Source organism: Cervus canadensis, chromosome 5, assembly GCF_019320065.1.
Source record: "Cervus canadensis isolate Bull #8, Minnesota chromosome 5, ASM1932006v1, whole genome shotgun sequence".
NCBI lineage: Eukaryota > Metazoa > Chordata > Mammalia > Artiodactyla > Cervidae > Cervus > Cervus canadensis.
In genome coordinates, this window is record NC_057390.1 from 52,685,526 (window position 1) to 52,708,562 (window position 23,037).

The 23,037-nt window shown below is 40.7% G+C and overlaps 1 protein-coding gene across 5 annotated transcripts in view; it reads right to left on the reverse strand.

Moving 5' to 3' along the window:
- CTNNA2 (catenin alpha 2) overlaps positions 1-23,037 on the reverse strand; it is a 1,320,456-nt gene that overhangs the window by 110,397 nt on the left and 1,187,022 nt on the right. The window lies entirely within an intron of this gene.

Genomic DNA, 23,037 nt, shown 5'->3' on the forward strand with positions numbered 1-23,037 from the left:
TATGCCAGTAGGCATTTCTGCCAGAAGAGCAAAGTGTTAATAACAAGTCATTGCTTCAAGATTCTTGAGTACACACAATAATGCATTTTAACTGGGCTCTTCTTAACTCTCTTCCCCTCCATCTATACTCTCACTTGAACCTCCTAAGGCTCATTATTGGGTGCAGGCCACTGTAATTTTGGCCACGTCAGTACTAAATTCTGAACAGTGAGAGAGATGCCGCAGGAAATACTTTTGATTTGAGACTCAAAGTAAACTAACCCCAAAGAACCCAAGATCTGCCTGGTACAGTCTGTAGGGAAAAAGTCAGTCCACCAGGAGTCAACTCAGATGCTTTCAGGGGTGAGGGAAGTCTGAGAAGTGTGTAAAAGGGCTAGTATAGTCCAAAAGGCAATGGAGGAATTAGAACATGCAAGTCTAGTATAAAGGCATTCAAATTTGGTATTTTAAACATATTATATCAACCAAAACAGCTGAAATGGATTCAAATTCCCAGGCCAAGCATTTCAATCTGTGTCATTCCTTTTCTTCAAGGAGTTAGAATTGGTAATACAAGGTCAGATTGACTGGACAAGGTCAGTAACACATAAAGCTATGATCGAAACACTGAATGTCTCATGAAGCTAGTGTCAAGAGAACAGGAAAGTGGGGATTAGAAGGGGCAAAGGAGAAGGGAAGGGCTGCCAGGGCTGGGAGCAGCAGGGCCAGCAGAGCAAGTGATTAGCAGAGAGAATCCTTGGGAGCCTCCTGGCCGCCTGCCTTTGTATCTGCTCACTCCTGCCTTTCAAAATGAGATCACTTCCCTCAGTTCAGTTCAGTTCATTCACTCAGTCATGTCCGACTCTTTGTGACCCCATGAACAGCAGCATGCCAAGCCCTCCTGTCCATCACCAACTCCTGGGAGTCCACCCAAACCCATGTTCATCAAGTCAGTGATGCCATCCAACCATCTTATCCTCTGTCGTCCCCTTCTCCTCCTGCCTCAATCTTTCCCAGCATCAGGGTCTTTTCAAATGAGTCAGCTCTTCACATCAGGTGGCCAAAGTACTGGAGTTTCAGCTTCAAAATCAGTCCTACCAATGAATACCCAGGACTGATCTCCTTTAGGATGGACTGGTTGGATTTCCTTGCAGTCCAAGGGACTCTCAAGAGTCTTCAACACCACAGTTCAAAAGCATCAATTCTTTGGTGCTCAGCTTTCTTTATAGTCCAACTCTCACATCCATACATGACCACTGGAAAAACCATAGCCTTGACTAGATGGATCTTTGTTGACAAAGTAATGTCTCTGCTTTTTAATATGTTGTCTAGGTTGGTCATAACCTTCCTTCCAAGGAGGAAACATCTTTTAATTTCATGGTTGCAGTCCCCATCTGCAGTGATTTTGGAGCCCAGAAAAATAAAGTCAGACACTGTTTCTACTGTTTCCCCATCTATTTGCCATGAAGTGATGAGACCAGATGCCATGATCTTAGTTTTCTGAATGTTGAGCTTTAAGCCAACTTTTTCACTCTCCTCTTTCACTTTCATCAAGAGGCTCTTTAGTTTTTCTTCACTTTCTGCCATAAGGGTGGTGTCATCTGCATATCTGAGGTTACTGATATTTCTCCCAGCAATCTTGATTCTAGCTTGTGCTTCTTCCAGCCCAGTGTTTCTCATGATGTACTTTGCATATAAGTTAAATAATCAGGGTGACAATAGACAGCCTTGACATACTCCTTTGCCTATTTGGAACCAGTCTGTTGTTCCATGTCCAGTTCTAACTGTTGCTTCCTGACCTGCATACAGGTTTCTCAAGAGGCAGGTCAGGTGGTCTGGTAGTACCATCTCTTTCAGAATTTTCCACAGTTTATTGTGATCTGCACAGTCAAAGGCTTTGGCATAGTCAATAAAGCAGAAATAGATGTTTTTCTGGGACTCTCTTGCTTTTTCAATCACTTCCCTATTACACCCTTAATGCCCTGGGGGGTTTGAATGCACTGTGCAAGCATATAGTATCTACTGTGAAAGAACCATTACTGTGGAGCAGAGGAGGAGCACACAACTGAGATCAGTAGGCTCAACCTACTGATCTTAACAGATCTAAGACCTTAACAGTTCTGTTAAGTCATGTCACATTCGGAGGACCATTTCCTTATCAGCAAAAGGGGATGAGAAAAACAGTGATACTAGGGATATATTTCAAGTTTACTGCAGTGAGAATATATGCTATGAGAAACCACAGATTAAGTTCCAGAAGTTATCACATCATTTCTTACATTTTACAGTTTACCTTTGATTCTTCAGATAATGTTCATTATGTTACTTGGTTTTCAAAGAGAAAGACAAATATGCCTTATTATACCCATTTACAGGATACTAAACCCCCAGGGTATGAAGAGGTTCCTTGGAGGCAGAGCAAGAATTAATAATGCAGCTTCTTAATTTCTTTTTGTTATATCGTCTCCACTCTGCTTTTTTATTAATCTTTGTTATATTTATATTCTAATGTATTTTTATATTCCAAATGCCAGAATAACTGCGTGGCATAGAATCGGTGCTCAATACATGTTTAGTGAATTAAAGAATAGCCTTTTAATAGCTTTAAAAAAATTGTATATAGTGATTTGGAATACATAATAAGTTGAAGATACTCTTAAAGTTGTTAGTCCTTTAATTTAGCTGGACAAATTTTCACATTAGCTTCTAGCACATGTTTTCCAATACCATGGAGCTAAACAAAGGCTCCCATATTCTGGTCCATTGTTTGAGACCAGAATGCAGTGACCCTGTCCATGATGACATGAGAAATCAGGATGTTGTGATGAATTTTCCAGAAAGATATATGCATATAATTTAAAATTCTGCCTTTTAAATGCTTTGCATTTCCTCTGTTGAAAATCCTTTCATTTTATGAAATGATGATTTTGGATGATGCTTTTGTTTGCTCTTTATCATCCTTGTTTGGTATGTAATAGAGACCTGAGATTACACTTTTGCATTGCAGTGAATAATTGCTAGAATTTGGCATATAACTATATAAGGACAACAACATGAAAACTTTAAAATGCTCCTAGAAATCAGGTCTTGGGTAATATTTGTTTGCATCTTTGTAAGATGAAAAGTAAGAAAATGCCAGCACTCTCAATGAGATAAAGGTGGTAAACCAAGTATTCAATGGCTATTGACTTAAAATATTAATAAATAGAACAGAGAACCATATATTATGTATCTTTTGATGGAATGATATAACACTACCTATGAAACAGTCTTGCCAAAAGCAACAACAAAAAACAAAACATAAAAATGATCAATCTTGGGATAAATTCTCAATTCACAGAAGTCCAAGGGACAAACATGTAAAATAAAACCACATGGATGCACTTGTGAAAATCCTAATAGTAATAACTAGTGGAAAAATGTCAGACTTTTGTGGATCCTGAATAGGACAAATAAACTATAATCATAAATATGTAAGTAAGTAAGTAAGTAAGTAAAGTTGCTCAGTCGTGTCCAACTCTTTGTGACCACATGGACTGTAGCCTACCAGACTCCTCTGTCCATGGGATTTTCCAGGCCAGAGTACTGGAGTGGGTTGCCATTTCCTTCCCCAGGGGATCTTCCCGACCATGGGTCTCCCGCATTGCAGGCAGATGCTTTACCATCTGAGCCACCAGGGAAGCCCTTGTAGGTAATTTTGTATATATGTACATTATAAAACAAAGAAATGTAAATATTGACTAAATATTGGATGATATTACAGAGTTAATGTTTTAAAACACCCTAGCAATACTTGTTATTTTATTTAAAATGTCCATAGCTTATATATATATATGTATATATATATCAAGATGTCTTTGGATGAAGTGATAGATTTGAGATTTGTTTCAGTTTTTTAGAGTAAAGGAAAGGTGTGGAGGTATAGAAAAAATAAGACTGGCTATTAGTTCATAATGGTTGAAGTTGGGTGATGGTTTATGATGGTTCATTATATATGCTCTACTGTTAGATATGCTTGAAATTTTCCATAATAAAAAGTTTTTGTTTTTTTTTTTTTTTTGCACTTATACAAGGTTCAAGGGAGCCCAGTAAAAGTCAAGGAGAAGCCTGAGTGTGGTTTGGAAGTAAGGCTTGCAGACAACAGAAGAGTCCCAGCCTGGAGAAGGGACTATGGTAATGGACGTATAAGCCACAGAGGTGGCTCTCCAGAGCGCGCAATCTCCTGCATGTGCTGGTGGCAGGTCCCCAGGCAAAAGTTGATCCTGGTAACAGACTGGGCTCCTCACATCTCCTGTGTGAGGGAAATGCCAATCAGTAACATATGTATATATGCTTCTCTTTGTGTATCTTTTGAAATGAGTTTTTTATCCTTTGTTTTAATAAACTCTATTATGGCTCAAATCTAATGTGAGAGCCTCACTGCACAAAAGAATCTTAATAAGGGGAATAGTGCTAGCAACACTTAGCAAAAATAAAGAGCTGGCAGCTACCAATAATGCTTTAATTATTTATTCTTTTTAGTTTATTAATCTGTAAATCCTAAAGTCTGGCAGCCTCTGCTCTGCAATATACACCTGCTGCTTTTTTTTGTCACTCATTCGTGCCTGACTCTGCAACCCCATGGACTATACCACACCAAGCTCCCCTGTCCTTTACTATCTCCCAGAGTTTGCTCAAATTCATGTCCACTGAGTCAGTGATGCCATCCAATCATCTCATCCTCTGTCACCCTCTCCTCCTTCAGCCCTCAATCTTTCCTAGCATCAGGGTCTTTTCCAGTGACTCGGCTCTTCGTATCAAATAGCCAAAGCACTGGAGCTTCAGCTTCAGCATCAGTCCTTCCAGTGAATATTCAGGACTGATTTCCTTTAGGGTGGACTGGTTGGATCTCCTTGAAGTCCAAGGGATTCTCAAGAGTTTTCTGCAGCACCACAGTTCAAAAGCATCAGTTCCTGGGCACTCAGTTTTCTTGATGGCCCAGCTCTCACTCTCACATTCTTACATGACTACTGGAAAAAACCATAGCTTTGATTATACGGACCTTTGTCAGCAACGTGATGTCTCTGCTTTTTAATATACTGTCTAGGTTTGTCACAGCTTTTCTTCCAAGGAACAAGCGTCTTTAATGGCTGCAGTCACTGTCCGCAGTGACTTTGGAGCCCAAGAAAAGAAAATCTGCCACTGCTTCCACTTTTTCTCCATCTGTTTGCCATGAAGTGATGGAACTAGATGCCATGTTCTTAGTTTTTTGAAAGTTGAGTTTGAAACTGGCATTTTTACTTTCTAAGTCCACTTAAAATCAGAATTTCATTTGCCATGTATTCTAAACACCCTCAAAATATTTCCAACATGATGCTAAGAATTTCACTATCTCCAAAGGCAGGCTTGTATATTTTAAATTAGTTATGGATTTAATCCAAATCCTTATCTTTCTTATTTTCTTTTGGCTTGCCTTTGTGCTTCTCACTGGACCCACTGACATAGCAGTGCCTCTGAATATGGTTTTATATATTGTGATTTTGAGAATTCTGGCATCCAACACTAAGTTTCAGTCCAGAAGTGACTACCAATCAATAACACAGCTTTAAATGCCAGTGAATATTTTAACACCAGTGCAAGATGACTGCACACAGTAGAAACTTAATGACTGATTTGATCCATTGAAGGAGGGCATGGCAACCCACTCCAGTACTCTTGCCTGGAGAATCCCACGGACAGAAGAGCCTGGTGGGCTACAGTCCATAGGGTCACAAAGAGTGTCCAACGTGCACTCACACACAGACACATACCTATTCTTTAACTACAGTGTTTATGTTATGATATCAGAAACTCTCTAGTGAAATAAAATGTCTTATTTTTCAAATCACAATATTTTCTCCTTTAAAAAAATTAGCACGATAGTCTTCCTAAGGAGATGGGAAAGGGAAGGGAATAATAGACTAGAATCAGTAGACATTTGAAAAAAAAAAATTAATGAGTAAAAAAATAAATAGACCATTAATAGATCAGTGTTATGAGACTGTAAACCAAAACTGAGTGATGTGGTTATATTTACTAGAATTTTAAAACCTGCTCAAATCAACTAAACAGGTAACATTTACAAGCTGGAGCAGGCCTCTGCTTTCTCCACTCCTGAACTGTTTACAACTTAGCTCGGCAACAAGAGTCAATTGCCTTCCTAGGAGCTCAGAAAACAATAAAGTCAATCATTAGCTATTAAATGTTGGGCTATTTAGATTGATTTGTGGTTTCTGGAAGTAACTAGGCCATGAGTAAAAGTGGCATAGCTCCTTGGTGAGCTAATGGTACTAAATTTCCCAAGACTGTCTCAGGAAGGAAGCCCGCCTCCCTGACTTCTGAAAGCATAATGGATTTGGGTAAGTAAAAGCTGAAAAGACTGAGTCAAGTCTTCTATACTTGACTTAGTGGCTTAATAACTGGTTATCTTGGAGTATAGCAGTGTTCACTAAATCGTATGCTGCTGACTACAGGAGCTTTAAACGGTTCCGAAAAAAAAATGTCCAGTAGTTCTGGCTGGGAATCAATAACCACATTATGGAGAGGTAAGATACCCATCTTATGATACTTTTCTGATTGCTTGCTTAGCACAATTTCATGGACTCAAGTTCAAAGACTAGGATACTTTTTGCTCTTCTGGAGCTACACGGTGTAAATAGGTGGGGCAAACAATAATATCATTAGCAGTTTTAGAAAGACAATAAACTAACAGGGACAGCTGATGCTGATTCTCCTGAGAAAGTAACTTGCCCCTTAAACAGAATCTGTATAATTAGCATCCGTTTCCCAACCCTTTAATCATCACCTTGGCTGACCAAAAACAGAGTAGAGGTACTCCAGGGACACAGATGGCAGAGTTAAAACTGACAAAATCAGAAATGTGTGGAGCCCTCACAAAAATCTATTGTGACTATTTAAAATGCAAGATGATTTTAATCAAACACACATCAAAAAACACTGCACAGCTCAAATTCTTGATGAACGGAACATCACAGCTCTCAAATTATCTGTTTGATTTTATTCCTTGTTGATCTATTTTATTATCTTTTTATTTTCAAATTTTTATTGGAGTATGCATGTGCATGCTCAGTCGTGTCCAACTCTTTGCAACCCCATGGACTGTAGTTTTCCAGGCTCCTCTTGTCCATGGGACTTTCCAGGCAAGAATACTGGAGTGGGTTACCGTTTCCTCTTCCAGGGGATCTTCCCAACCGAGGGACTGAACCCATGTCTCTTGTGTGTCCTGCCTTAGCAGGCCATTTCTTTACCACTAGCACCACCTACGAAGCCCTTATTGGGGTACAGCTGATTTAAAATTTTATGATAGTTTCTGCTGTACCGCAAAGTGAATCAGCCATATTTATACATATATCCATTCTTTTCAAAATGCCTTTCCCATATAGATCATACTCCATATAGGAGTGTCATGAAGAGTTCCCTGTGCTACACAGTCTGTCTTTGTTGCCTATCTATTTTATATACAGTAGTGTGTATGTGTTAATCCCAAGTTTCTAATTTATCTCCCTGTCCCCAGCTTTGCTCTTGGTAACCATATGTTTGTTTTCTATGTCTGTGAGTCTGTTTTTGCTTTATAAATAAGTTCATTAGTATCATTTCTTAAGATCTCACATATTAGTATAATTATATGATGTTTGTCTTTCTCTGAGAAAAATGTGGGTTTGTGTGGACATCACATACAGAACGTAGCTCCGTCTCAAAAATGCCATAGCTTTGTTTGAACACTTACCAAGAAAAGTCAAAATACCTGGAAGGCCGTGCCTTAATTAGACATTTAAAATCTCTGCTAATATAGTTTTTAGGCATTTAACTCCAAAGTGATATGAGTTGCATCAGAAAGACAAGAACGTTTTCTTATTTTCTGGTTCTGGAAATCAAATTACATTTTTAAACATTTGTAATTCTGTTCAGTTCCAGACACCAGCACATATTCAGTGCATTCAACCCCCATATGCTTTATCATTTCATTAATTTTTACAGCTTCAGGTATCATATGAGTGTTTTTAAGAAGAACCTACTTTTGAAATAAAGCAGAATAGCAATTCACAGGTTTATAAAGCACTTGCTTCTCGAGTTAATATTTCATTATCATCATAAATTTGAGGATAACTTGAATCTATTTATTATTAAAGGGGAGTTTATGGAATTTCCAATCCCCACAGTCACATGATCATATAAAATCATAAAGAGAAAAGACGGTGATGCAAATTCCAGGCAAATGTTATTCTCTATGCAATCATCTCAGTGAAGAGTGCTTTAGTCTCAATCTGAAGATTTACTGTGTTACCTGTCCTGATACTACTAGGACACAAAATGGTGTTCATATACCTATCCTGTATAGAATTTTAAGGTTTCTACAAGACATACCTCCTACATTACAGTTGGAGAATATTTTAATTCAGTTAAGAGACAAAACGATATACTTATGAACTTCCACAAAGATGGACACAGTAGATTTACTGGCCGCCTTCACAGCTTGATTGGAAAAGAGCCCAAAAGGTCTGGCTGCCCCAGAAAATGTTTGCAGAAGTGTCTCTCTTTCATGCTGAGATATTATAAAATCCTTTTAAAATGTAGCTGCCTCAGACCGAGATGAGTTTATCAACCAGATTATCAGTAACGGGGTTTCTGAAGGACTGAGGAGGCTTAGGCAACAGGGAAAATTTGATCAGAGAAGGATGGCTCAGGAGAGGTTGGCAGCTGAGGGCGGCATGAAGACACGGGATAGGGAGAAAATGGGAAACACTTTTTCTTGCTTTGTTTTAAAGGACTTCACTAAAGCATCTGATGCTCTTGATTATTCTATATTTATTTTTTAACATCGTAGGATGGTCAAGAGCCTCGGTTCTGGAGGCAAGCAGCCTGAGGTTTACATCTTGCCAACAAGCAAGGTGCTTTGTCTATATTAGCCTCAGTTTTTTCAACTATAAAACAAACTAGTCCTCACAGATAATAGACAACAAACTAGGGGTTACCAGTGGGGAGAGGGAAAGGGGAGATAGAAGTGGTGGGGTAAAAAGTACAAATTATTAGGTATAAAATAATCTATAAGGATATACTGTATAACACTGGAAATAAAACCATTATTTTACAATAACTACAAATAGACTATACCCTTTGAAAATTTTAAATCACTATATTGTATAGCTGTAACATATAATTGGACAGCAATGATATTTCAATTAAAATGCTTCTATTTTGTAAATAAAGTCATCTGTATCATTTTTTAAGATTTCTTATATAAGGAAAATCATACAATATTTGTCTTTCTCTGTCTGACTTACTTCACTTAGTATGAGATACAGACTCTCAGAGTTAGAGAATGAATTTACAATTACCAGAGGGAAAGCAGGGGGAGAGCTAGATTGGGAGTTTGGGATTAACATGTACACACCACTGTTTTTTTGTTGGTTTTTTTTTTTTTTTTTGCAAAGATTTTTTTCTTTTATTTGACACCAAAACACAAGCAACAAAACAAAATCAAATGGGACTAATCAACTTCTGCACAGCAAAAAGACATCAGTGGGCTGTGGTTTGTCACACTTCTGTATTTAAAACAGATAACCAACAAGGACCTATTGCAAAAAAAAAAGTTAATAAAAACAAACATACTGGTGATAAGGTTGAAATAAAAAATGATTAGAGTTCTTAACCCAGCATCCTGCAAGGATTTGACAAATGTTATTTTCATACTGTACATTAAATTGGGATTCCACTTTAAAATAAATTAAATACTTTAAAAATACCAATCACTAATGTATTCAGCTATTCAAATATTGAGTACCCTAGATGTGCGGTATACTGAAGATACAGAGGTGATCAAATTAAACATTATTTATATTCCCTAGAGAAGCTCATATTTAAATTATACAAGAATATACACTTTATAGTTCACATAGTGAAGATTACGACAAAGGAAATAAAATGGAAGCAATGATAGAGAAATAAAGGAGGTCAACATTATGAATGATCATTGATTGCACCCTTCAGTTATAATTTTTATAAAGTTGCGATCTTAGTATGTATCTTTGTATCACTGCTCAATCTCTTACATTGCAAATACTTTTCAAAGTCTATATACTTATAGTTAATTTTTTTTAATAATTGAATAACATCCCCAAATGTTTTTGATGTATTATTTGGCAAGTCATTTTCCTGTTGCCATACATTTAAAGGACTCTCCAATGTTTGCTATTACCCAAAACAGAGTAACATATATCTTTAGGCATCCAATTTTTGCTCCTGTCAGAAGTGGACTTTCTGGGTCAGGGAAATATGATGCTCGTTTACATATGGCCATGTGCTTGCTGAAAGGTCCCCACGAGGAAAGATTTACTAATTCCCCAGTGTCACCAGCGTTACATCCTGCTCTCGTCGATACTGTTTCTCCTTGCCTTTTTGACCACCACTTAACCACCAACCTTCATTCTACAAACCACAGTGTAAATCAGGATTGCTTAAAAAGTCTCTTCATGGTTTCCCAGCTACACTGTAAATTCTTGCAGGATGGAAGCCTCTACTATACGTAACAAACAGATGGGATCACAGGGGTGTGTGTGTGTGTGAGAGAGAGTCGCTCAGTCACTCAGTCATGTCTGACTCACTGTGACCCCATGGACTATAGCCCACCAGGCTCCTCTGTTCATGGAATTCTCCAGGACAGAATACTGTAGTGAGTAGCCATTCCCTTCTCCAGGGGATCTGCCCAACCCAAGGATCGAACACACATCTCCTGCAGAGCAGGTGGATTCTTTACCATCAGAGCCATCAGGGAAGCCCTGAGATCAATAAAGGTACTCAATCCTAATTTTTTGAATTTACTGAATCCTCCTTCCTTGGACTGCAAGGAGATGAAACCAATCAATCCTAAAGGAAATCAAGCCTGAATGTTCACTGGAAGGACTGATGCTAAAGCTAAATATCCAATACTTTAGCCAACTGATGCGAAGAGCCAACTCACTGGAAAAGACCCTGATGAAGGCAAAAGGAAAAGTGGGTGGCAGAGGATTAGATGGTTAGATAGTAGCACCGACTCAATGGACATGAACTTGAGCAAACTCAGGCAGATAGTGCAGGACAGGGAAGGCTGGCACGCTGCAGTCCATGCGGTTGCTAAGAGTCAGACATGACTGAGCAACTGAACAGCAATAACCAATCCCACCAATTCCCTTTATGTGCTATAAAGTAGAACCCCATCCAACTTGTCATAACCTAGTCATACCAAGGAGGGCCCTGAGTTCTATGATCTGGAATTTGGCCCAGTTCTCTGGGCCATCCGTTCTGTACTTCATCATCAACTTGGCATTCAGAAGCTAAGACCAAATGAAACTTATACCACATCCTGCCACACGGTGCTGAGAAGCAATTTCTTCCTGGTCCCACTGGTCTTTGTACCCTGGCTGGTATTTTGACGTCTCTGAGAACACAAATCCGCATTCCTAGGGCTCCTCAGGGATGCAGAACAGCCTGTGCTCCAGGTACACACACACCACTAGCAAATTCCGTTTGCATGCCTCTGCCCAAATTAAAGTGATCAGTCTGTCCTGGTGACTCTAATGAAGGTAATCACCAGCTCACATTCTCATGAACAAATTGATGTGCCCACTTTGTAGCTGAATCACTCAGCATAAATCCATGCCCTTCATATATAAAACCTACAGTAGCTTAAAACAATGCAATAAAGCATCACCTAATGTCTTCTTGATGCCTGTTCATCAATAATGTGGTTGTGTGTGAAGGATAGAAGAGATTTAGAGTGTGTTATCTAAAGTCATGAAATGAATGCAATACTCTTTTAATTACTGTAGGCTTTCTGGGATTTTGTTTTCTCAGTCCATTTACTGAGGAATTAAATTATCACTCTCTACTACTATTTGGTCTCTCAGAGTCCCATGTAAGTAAATAAAATCTTAACCTATTTCCAGGGAATAAAACATCATGACCTTCATAGATGTGAAATGACTCCCTCGCTGCCTGTGAGTGGGGCCAGAGCTCCAGGTTCTGACTCTAGCAGTGGAGAAGGGATGTGCTGAATTACCCAGAACTTGACTTTTAGCAAGAGCCAGGGAGTGTCTGAAGCAGATTCAGATAATAAATGAGTACAGCTACTCTCTATAGCTTGGTCTTAGACATTTCAAGATGACAAGCAGAGGGTTGGAATCAAGGCCATAACCACTGTGAGGAGGAAGGACTCTAACCAATATTGAATTTGTGACTTCAGCCCCATTTCAAGAAGATTCCAACTTGACGGGGGAGCTGGAAATCCCTACTTCCTTCATTTCAATACCCCAGGGTTGGATGGTTTGTTTGGGGGCAGGGGCAGGTGCCTCCATCAGTTAAATGCTTAGCAATCAGCCAAGGTTCAAGTCAAGGTCCACAGGTCTCTGATGACGTCCCATTCACACCAGCTGACAAAAACAGATCTCTCTTTTAAATCTCTTCAGGCTTACTCTCTGCTCTACTGGTGGCTACTTACCAGGTACTTTAATTCATTATCTGTGGTACATATAGATGGACAGATCAGTGGGTGGGTAGATACACACATATATAATTAAATATTCACATACACAAAGATATTGAACATTTCAATCTAATTTCAACCTCCTTGAGAATAATGGTTCTGTTTTATTCATCCTTGTGGCCCCTCTAGTTTCCTGTATAAGATTTCTCTCACAACTAGTATAAATGTGGTTCCAGGGCAGCTTCTCTATCTTAGATGTTTTCTTGACCTCTGCTCCCACCTGCTTTTACCTCTATAGAGTCCTCTTCCTTCTTATCACCATTTACCCAGCAAAGGATGCTAATTGATCAAAGTATTCACTGAAGTAATATTCTCCTCCTAGAGAAAATATTCTCAAATATATTCCTCCTAATATAACAACTTAACTCAATTAAGATATTTCTAAGTCTGGAAGAACTTCAAGGAAAAATGTACAGTGTAGAGGCTTCAGGTTCCCAAGGTAAGTTTTTGGGGGAACTATTTAAAGATAGGGAGTTCCTGTTATCTTTATCTAAAGATTCTTCTGTCTTTTCCTCCTCTGAACATTTGTTTTCATAAATAACATCTTATTGTAACACATCTTTACCCATCATTACATTGTCCCTGGCTATTTTTGCATGATAAGGGGAGAGTAGTTATGGTAGAGACCATAGGATCCACAAGCCAAGAATGAGTGCATGCTAAGTCACTTCAGTCATATCTGACTCTTTGTGATCCCATACACTGTAGCCCACCAGGGTCTCTGTTCATGGAATTCTCCAGGCAAGAATATTGGAGTGGGTTGCCATGCCCTCCTCCAGGGGATCTCCCAACCCAGACATCAAACCCATGTCTCTTGTGTCTCCTGCATTGGCAGGCAGGTTCTTTTCCACTACCTGGGAAGTGCTACCTGGGAAGCCCCAAGCCAAGAATATGTACTATCTAATCCTTTACAAAACAAGATTGCCTCTGAAGGCTGGCTGGAGCCAGGGGATATCCACTTTCAAGGTGGTTCACTCACTGGTGCGGACACTTTTCCATATGGCCAGTTAGTAGAGTGGCAAACTGCAGCAAATATATGATGCTGTATTGAACATCTGTGCTGGTTTTTCTGTGGGAATTTTTAATAAAGGACCAAGCAGTATATTGATGTTAATTCTATGTTACTAGGACTTTAAATTAAAAAACTAATATAAATAGAATTCAAAAGAAAAAAAAAAAGATTGCAAAGTTCTAGTTTAGGTGAAAACCTGGGCAGAAACCACCTCTTTTATCAGAACTGTCAAATATGCCAGTGCACCTTCAAATCAGGAAGTGGGAAAGCTATCAAACTGTGGCATTTATGGTACAAGTCCCATCAACTTAATTAATTAGGTCAGGAAGGGACAAACATTCACAGTATAAAACATGTGCCCCTCCCAGGTCTACTTAACAACATTAAGTTCTGAGACAAAATAGTAATAATAATAAGTAATAAAAGGAGTGTGAGAAGCTGTAAAGAGTATAGACACCTAGAATGACTTCTAGAATGTTTTCCATGATTCACACCAAGTTTGTTGGTAAAGAGAGTCAAAAGAAGCAGATATGAGTCAGCAATACCATGTGGCTTCTGTCCCAGTGTAGTCCCATCCACCACCCCTTCCTGAAGCTGGAGGATCACTCTCCACTCTCTGGGCTCCTCTGAATTAACCAAGATAATCTCGCAGCTTTCATCTATAACTATATCCTCCTTGAACATCCACTTCATCTTTCAGCACTCCAGCTCTACCTAATCCCTTCCAAGTCTTTACCTGGGGCTTCACCAGTCTACACAGGTAGCTCAATCAAAGATCTAGAGTGTATCTTCCAGTAGGTACTGTTCCCCCTAGGGGTGCCTTGGCAGACCTTATGCCTGATCACTGCAGTAGGCATTGTGTGGAGGAGAAACATCAGAAACTTTGTCTCACAACTTCAAAGGGCTCCCAAGTAGACTAGAGCAGCCATGTATGGGGGTGAGGGAGATAACCTGACTCTCATCCTAAGGGAAGAGATTGAAGAAAAGACCTTCAAATCAGTCCCTTACCCTTAGCAGCTCCCTCCCAACCCTCGGGCACCTATAAAAATTCTGCTTCCTATCTTCACTGGGCTTTCCTGGGGGTTCAGCAGTAAAGAACCCACCAGCCAATGCAGGAGACATGGGTTTAACCCCTGAGTCAGGAAGATCCCCTAGAGAAGGAAATGGCAACCCATTCCAGTGTTCTTGCCTGGGAAATCCCAAGGACAGAGGAGCCTGGCAGGCTACAGTCCATGGGTCCACAGAGAGTTGGATAAGAAGCATAGAGGCTAAACCTGACCTGATGCTGGGAAAGATTGAAGGCAGGAGGAGAAGGGGATGACAGAGGATGAGATGGTTGTATGGCATCACTGACTTAATGGACATGAGTTTGAGCAGGCTCCGGGGGATAGTGAAGGACAGGGAGGCCTTGTGTGCTGCAGTCCATGGGATCACAAAGAGTCATCCACAATGGAGCAACTGCACAACAGCAAGCAACTACACAACAACAACAACCTATTTTCATTTCTTCCTGGAATCTTTCAGTCCATCAAATCTGCTTGTCCCATTTTACCTGTCCTCCATTGCCAGCTCTTTCTTTATTTCAGATCTCTCTTGCATTCTTCCGTAAGTTCTCTCATAAAGTTCCAGTCCTCCCCACTAGTGTCTGGGTCCCAGTTTGTCTGGGTGAAAATTAGAGTTCTCATTTTCCAGGACTTTTCTCACCCATATTTTGCATAAAGTGTTAGTGTCTCAATTGTGTCCAACTCTTTGCTACCCATGGCCTGTAGCTCGCTAGGCTCCTTTGTCCATGGAATTCTCCAGGCAAGAAAACTGGAGTAGGTAGTCTTTCCCTTCTCCAGAGGATCTTCCCAAACCAGGGATTGGAACTGGGCCTCCCACATCGCAGGCAGATTCTTTACCATTTGAGCCACCAGGGAAACCAGGTGGTAATCCAAGTCCCTTAGTCAACACAGAGGAAAAGACAGACAGCGCTCAAAGTCTGCTGTGCCTCGTGCTCATTCAACAATGCAGACAAAGCCATGCATGTGTAGAAGCATGCTCAAACCCCTTCCCCCTTCCACGTGTTTATGCTCATCCTTGTTCTACTTTCTTTACCTGCCTTTACACTCTGGTTCCTGATACCTGATTCAAGTTCTCCTTTGCATAACACCTGTGAGTATTTTTTTTTTTTTCTGAGCTATTCAACATCATCAGCTGAGTGGATATACTCTCCCTCACTTCCATTACAGCTGCAGCTATAATAGTTTTTTCTTACCTCTGTCCTGACACACAGTCAAATTCTCCTGATTTCATGCACAGGCAAAGTTTTTACAAGTCTCTCCCAAGGTGGAGAGTCCTTTGAGGAGGGCCCAGCAATGTCTTCCTTCTATGGGCCACAAGCTGTACAGATGTCTACAACCATTTCAGTGCCTTGCTCTGCTTTGAAATCAAACACACTTCTATGATGTCCAGAGAACAGGACAGAGTTGTGCCAGAGAGCAAGCAGCAGAGTTAGTTCGTGTGACTTGGGAACCATCTTTGAAAGGGCCCTTCCACAAAGAGTCCCTTTCCTTCCAAGGTGACCTTCAAGAAATCACCGCCACTTTATTGGTCAATAGATTCAGCCATCACAGTCCAGTGTTGTAACCAGGCTTGAAACCCAGATGCAGACCAGTTTCCTCTGGGCGCCATCAGAAGACCATGGCCATGGGTATGTGAACGGAGCAGCTGTCCTTGAAAAAGTGCATGTGGGTCCCCAGCCATGGTTACGCTCGTAACCAAGACTCAAAGGAATAGGCTGAGCCCACAATGCCCTTCACATGTGCCTCGGCTTAGTGATTTTTCTACCAGAGGGCTGCTTTTGCTATCATCGTCTGTGGGTCACCTTTTTTCCCGAGCTGAATCAGTCATCTGAGTGAATGGTCAGTCAGCCTGACCTTTCAGTCTGCTACATAATAAAGCTAAAGATGGCCTTCTGAGGAATCGTCCCAGAGAAAAGCAAATCAGGAGGCAATTCTATGCATCTTCTTGTTTCTGTTTAGTTTTATGCTTTCTGGGCTAGCTGATTATTTAATGATTGCCTTTTGCCTGAAATAGGCTCCACATTATTTTTCCCATGAGATCCAAGTTTAGCAAACATATTCACTGTCGGAACACCAATAATATTGTGAATGTACACACAGAGAAAGGGATAGAGAGAAAGAGAGCTATGAAGATATTTCATTTATGAAAATGCTCTTGGTTAAGTAAGCGATAGTTATAATTACTACTTTAACATTCCCTGAAGCCTAGGAAAATTCCTAACTTTTGAAGGATTTAATACCTATATTTCACATAGAATATCTTATAAATACTGACACACAGTGGAGAAAGAAATGGCAATTCACTCCAATATTCTTGCCTGGAGAATCCCCTGGACAGAGGAGCCTGGTAGGGCAAAAGAGTTGGACATGACTGAAGTGACTTAGCACTGATACATAGGTGTACATTTTTTCCTTGGCAATATTTAATGATGAAATATGAGTAACAATCTGTGTGCATGCTCAGTCACTCGGATGTGTCTGACTCTTTGCAACCCCATGGTGTAGCCCACCAGGCTCCTCTGTCCATGAGATTTTCCAGGCAAGTAGGCTGGAGTGGGTTTACAATCTCTGCCCATGGGCCAAACGTAGTCAGTGGCTTATTTCCATATGGTCTTCAAGTTAAGAATATCTCACACACAAATGTGAGACATGATCTGTCCACAAAGCCTAAAATATGTACTACTCTTAATAAAAGTTTGCTGACCCCTTGAATATCATATATATTCTGGTATGTCTGTTTGTGGACCAGGATGTGAATGGTGCTAAGTATCCCAGTCCTGAAAGTCTTTGCCTCTGTTCAGTGAGGCCCTTTGTGCTCCTACCATTTCCCAAGCTCTTCTCCAGTGATGGTCTTCAAAGGTAAGGACCTTTTTATTTCTCATCCTTTCATGTATTTATATTTACCTAAACTCTGTTACATCACTCATAATTTCACCAGATATAACTTTTCCAAAAATCCAATCTATCCCCAGGGACTAAAGAGCTGCTAAATTTGAGAATGTTCCAAAGAATATGTCGAAGACTTTTAAGGGAATTCACACAGAATCAGTGCAAAGAGCATGTTGGAGGCAGAGTTTCTAGAATATGGGCAAAACTCCCAAAGGGTCTACTTGGAAGGAAAAACAGCACTCGTTTGGATGAATATGCTTCATATTAGCAGCATAATAATGTGGTTGTAACTTCTATGTGCCAGGACATATTAGATCCATAAAAAAGCCTAAAGGGTGGAGTCTAGCTCACTGTTTCAGACTGACGGATGATGGAATGGAGCTTTGCTTCTCAAACCACTCTCCACAGGCTAGTACACTTGTTTCACCTTCTTTAAAGAACTATTCCTATATCACCACTTTTTCAAATCTGCAGAATTAAAGAGCCTGAGGCTTTTTTTAACACTTTAATTAAAGAAGTCAAATTACTAATTATTCATGAATATTCTGGGTACAAGTGAGGCCCTGTGATTTGACACCAAAAGCACATTTTCCTGGCCACTCAGGGAGCTGAAATCAAAGGGGTCACACTGCTCACAGAGGCTTTCCTCTGAAATGCAGACATGTGCACACATAACAACCATATTCTCTTATCTTCCCCCACTAAAGTTATAAGGGTGACAAGAGGAGAATAAAATATATATAGTTCTTTAAACCCAGGATTCCTAGAGAAGTTTACATTTACATATCCAGGGAGCCCTGGATATATGAATAGTGCTTAAGATACTTCCTTTTCTTTATTGGATTATAATTGCTTTACAATGTCATGTTAGTCTCTGCTGTACAATGCAATCAATACATATGCATACATAGATCCCCTCCTTCTTGGATCTTCCTCCCACCTCGCCATCCCACCCCTCTAGGGGATCACAGAGCAGCAATCTGATCTTCCTGTGCTTTACAGTAGGTTCCCACTAGCTATTTTACACATGGTAATGTAAATATATCAATCCTAATCTCCCAATTCACTCACTCCCCCTTCCTCCCCCATGTCTACATGCCCATTCTCTATGTCTGCATCTCTATTCCTGTCCTGGAATCAGGTTCCTCTGTATCATTTTTCTAGGTTCCACATTCATGAATTAATAGTAATATTTGTTCTTCTCTTTCTGACTTACTCTGTATGACAGTTTTACCATTCCTAATTTCATTCAATTCTTGCAATGCTTAGAATAATACACGAAGAGTTAAAATGCATTAATTGTGCATTTTCTTACAAAGATTTATATGCATTTTCTCATTATATCTTCAAAAAACCCTATGAGGTAGGTAATATTATTGGTCCATTTCACAGATGAGGAAACTAAGGCCCAGAGAGGCTCAGGAGCTTCCTTATGGTCACATAACAGTAAGCAGGAAAATTAGGTTTGACCTCCCACCGCCACACTCTAACTCCAGAGCATAGTCAACAAAATCCTACATGATGCTTATTTATTGCTCATCAAAAACCCTAAAAATGGGTAACACTTTGTTTCCAGTTTACATATGATGAAACTAAGAAGCTGAGAAGGACTTCCCTGGCAGTCCAGTGGTTAAGACTCAGGGTTGACTCCTGTTGATAACTCAGTTGGTAAAGAATCCACCTGCAATGCAGGAGACCCTGGTTTGATCCCTGGGTTGGGAAGATCCCCTGGAGAAAGGAAAGGCTACCCACTCTAGTACGCTGGCCTGGAGAATTCCATGGACTGTATAGTCCATGGGGTCCCAAAAAGTCAGACACGACTGAGCGACTTTCACTTTCAGGGAGCTAAGACCCCACATGCCTCACAACCAAAAATCCAAAACATAAAACAGAAACAATATTGTAACAAATTCAATGAAGTCTTTAAAAACGGTCCACGTTAAAAAAAAAAAAATCTTTTAAAAAAGAGGTTAAGAGACAGAATAAGTAACTTGCCTAGGTCATACAGCCCATAATGCCAGAGCTGGAGTCTATTTCCAGGCCCTCACACACACACACACACAAATACATATAAAATACATGTCTCAATTGCACCCTCTGCAATCCTGACAATGGAAAAGGCCATCATTTTCTTTACAGATAACTGAGAGCAATGAGGCAGGCTTCCAACACTAAGTTAAAGTCACCTTAAGAGGAATGTAGGAAAAGCTGGCATAATGAGGGTGATGAGTATGTCTCCAGAATAAGACCTCTGTAAGACTTCTAGCAGGAAATGCATTTTGCAAGCAATAGGCTACAATATGAAAGAAAATATAATTTGATACTAAGGATAGAGAGCACATTGGAGAAAGAAGATTGGAAAGTCAAGCTTGGTTGATTTCAGTGTTTTGCCTAAGGCCAGACCCACTGCAGAAGTTTACTCAGACATAAGGGCAAGAGCCAGAGTCCCTGAACTTGACCATGGTATTATTTTCCTTTTACTTTGCAGACATGAGAAAGGAGGTCACCGACACAGGATGGAAGGGTTGGCCTGAATATAGCCCATTCAGACAGGAAAATACATTGACCAAACTCATCCCCCAACAAAGCCTGCCTGACCAGGCTCCTGCTCCCAGGAAAGGGCTCTCCTGTGGGCACCCTGAGCCTATCTAAGCAGGCCAGGCAGGACAGGGCTCATGAGTGGGGTTCTGAAGTACAACTCAGGAAGCTGCAAGCAAGTCTCTGGCAAGCTTACTTCTCTAGGTGAAGAGAATCTCTGAAAGCTAAGTCGGGTCCAACTCTTTCTGACACTATGGACCATAGCCCACCAGGCTCCTCAGTCCACGGGATTTCTCAAGTAAGAATACTGGAGTGGGTTGCCACTTCCTTCTTCAGGGGATCTTCCCAACTCAGGGATTGAACCTGCATCTCCTGTTTGGCAGGCGGATTCTTTACCACTGAGGCATCAGGGAAGCCCTAGGTAAAGAGAAAGAAGATAGCAAGAGTCACTCTAAGAAATCCAGTTGTGCAATCAGGCTGGAGCCAGAAGAGGCCAGAGTTAATTAGAGTCAATTACCTGACATTGGCTTCATTCATTTGCTCAACACATTCAATCAATCACATGGCAGGTTTTGCCAAGAGAAGCAAAAGGAAAGAGAGAGTGATCATTGCTGCATTTAAACAAATCTCATTGGATGAGCCAGGCAATAATAGAACAGATAGAGTGAAATATAAATGGTAAGGGGCTTCCCAAGTGGTGCTAGTGGTAAAGAACCTGCCTGACAATGCATGAAATGTGAGACATGGCTTGGATCCCTGGGTCAGGAAGATCCACTGGAGGAGGGCATGGCAACCCATTTCAGTATTCTTGCCTGGAGAATCCCATGGACAGAGGACTCTGGTGGGCTACAGTCTATAGGGTTGCACAGAGTCGGACAAGACTGAAGCAACTAAGCATACATGCACACATAAATCGTAAAAGCCAGCTGGAGTGGAAACACAAAGTTGGGGAGGGAGATTAATTTTGTCTGGGAGGGCTTATAGAGATGGGGGTTATTCAGGAAACACTTCAAGGATACAAGTCCACGGGGAGCTCTACTCAATAGTCTGTGATAACCTATATGGGCAAAGAATCTGCAAAAGAATGAATAGGCATAACTGAATCACTTTGCTTTATACTTGAAACTAACACAACATTGTAAATCAAATGTATTCCCATAAAATTAAAAAAAGAAATTTTAATATATTTCAGATTTATCAAAAATAGGGGAAAAATAATACAAGTCCAAAGACTTACATAAAGCCAACCATAAGATGGGAGGAGATGGAAAGAGCAAGGGCAGAGGGAAGGCATTCCAGAAAGAATGAACAATGTGAGCCTGGTCCAAGGAGCCTGGGGTATTTGGAGATTTGCAAGCAGTTCATGAAGACTGTATAAGGAGAGGGTCAGCAGGTAATATAGCTGGCGGTGGAAGTCAGAGCCAAAGATGGAGTAATCTGACCTTCCTCTCAAGGCAGTGAAAAGAGCTTTAGGAGGTGAGTGATGAGTAGACAGATGTTTTAAGAAGAGCATTTGGGTCCCTATTTGGAAGATGAACTGGAGGAGAATGAGACAGGGCAGGGGTCTGCCTATAGAATTGTGTCCTTGTGGAAGGAAAAGGTACATCTATTTATACAAGATACAAGAGCACAAGGTACAGGGAGGTCGTTGCACAGGATACAGCTTCACGACCCCTGTTTTATAGATGAGGACATGAGGCCCAGAGAGGTTAAGTTCATCTCCCATAATCACCCAGCTGGTCAGATTGAGAGCCAGGATTAATCTGTGGTCTACTTCCCTACAGGTCCATCTTCATCTGAAGGTCTGCAATCCCCACCAACAGTTACACTTTGACTAAGACAACACAGATGGAAATTGGCAACTCCTAAGGGCCAAAGTCAGTGGAAACAGTGTCAGACTTTATTTTTTTGGGCTCCAAAATCACTGCGGATGGTGACTGAAGCTATGAAATTAAAAGATGCTTACTCCTTGGAAGGAAAGTGATGACCAACCTAGATAGCATATTAAAAAGCAGAGACACTTTGCCAACAAAGGTCTGTCATGTCAAGGCTATGGTTTTTCCAGTGGTCATGTATGGATGTGAGAGTTGGACTGTGAAGAAAGCTGAGTGCCAAAAATTTGATGCTTTTGAACCGTGGTGTTGGAGAAGACTCTTGAGAGTCCCTTGGACTGTAAGGAGATCCAACCAGTCCATCCTAAAGGAGATCAGTCCTGCGTGTTCCATTGGAAGGAATGATGCTGAAGCTGAAACTCCAATACTTTGGCCACCTCAGGCGAAGAGTTGACTCATTGGAAAAGACCCTGATGCTGGGAGGGATTGAGGGCAGGAAGAGAAGGGGATGACAGAGGATGAGATGGCTGGATGGCATCACCAACTTGATGGGCATGAGTCTGAGTAAACTCCGGGAGTTGGTGATGGACAGGGAGGCCTGGCATGCTGCGATTCATGGGGTCGCAAAGAGTTGGACATGACTGAGCGACTGAACTGAACTGAAGGGCCAAAGTCAAAATGCCCTATATTATGCTTTTTGCTCACCCTTCTCCATCTCTCTCTCTACCTCACCAAACGCCAAGTTCAATGATCCAGGAAACATTTTCTGACGAAACCCATATAGGCTAATATGATCTTCCCTCTCCTCTGAAATCTTGCAATGTTAGTTTAAAAATTAGTCTCAAGTGTGATTTTTTTTAAATTTTATTTTATTTTTATTTGGAGGATAATTACAATGTTGCGATTAGCATGAATCAGCCACAGGGATACATATATTTCTCCCTCTTACTGTCTGACAGGGAATCCAAAGCCAGTGCTCTGTGACAACCTAAAGGGGTGGGGTGGGGAGGGAGGTGGGAGGAAGGTTCAAGCTTGATTATACTAAATCTGCTCTCCTCTGAGAAGAGCTTGCCTTCCCAATTGTATTATCTGATTCCCAACGGCAGGCAGCAACCCCTTCCTCCCCTGTATTGACCTCAGCAGGAAATATGGCACTGACAACGCAAC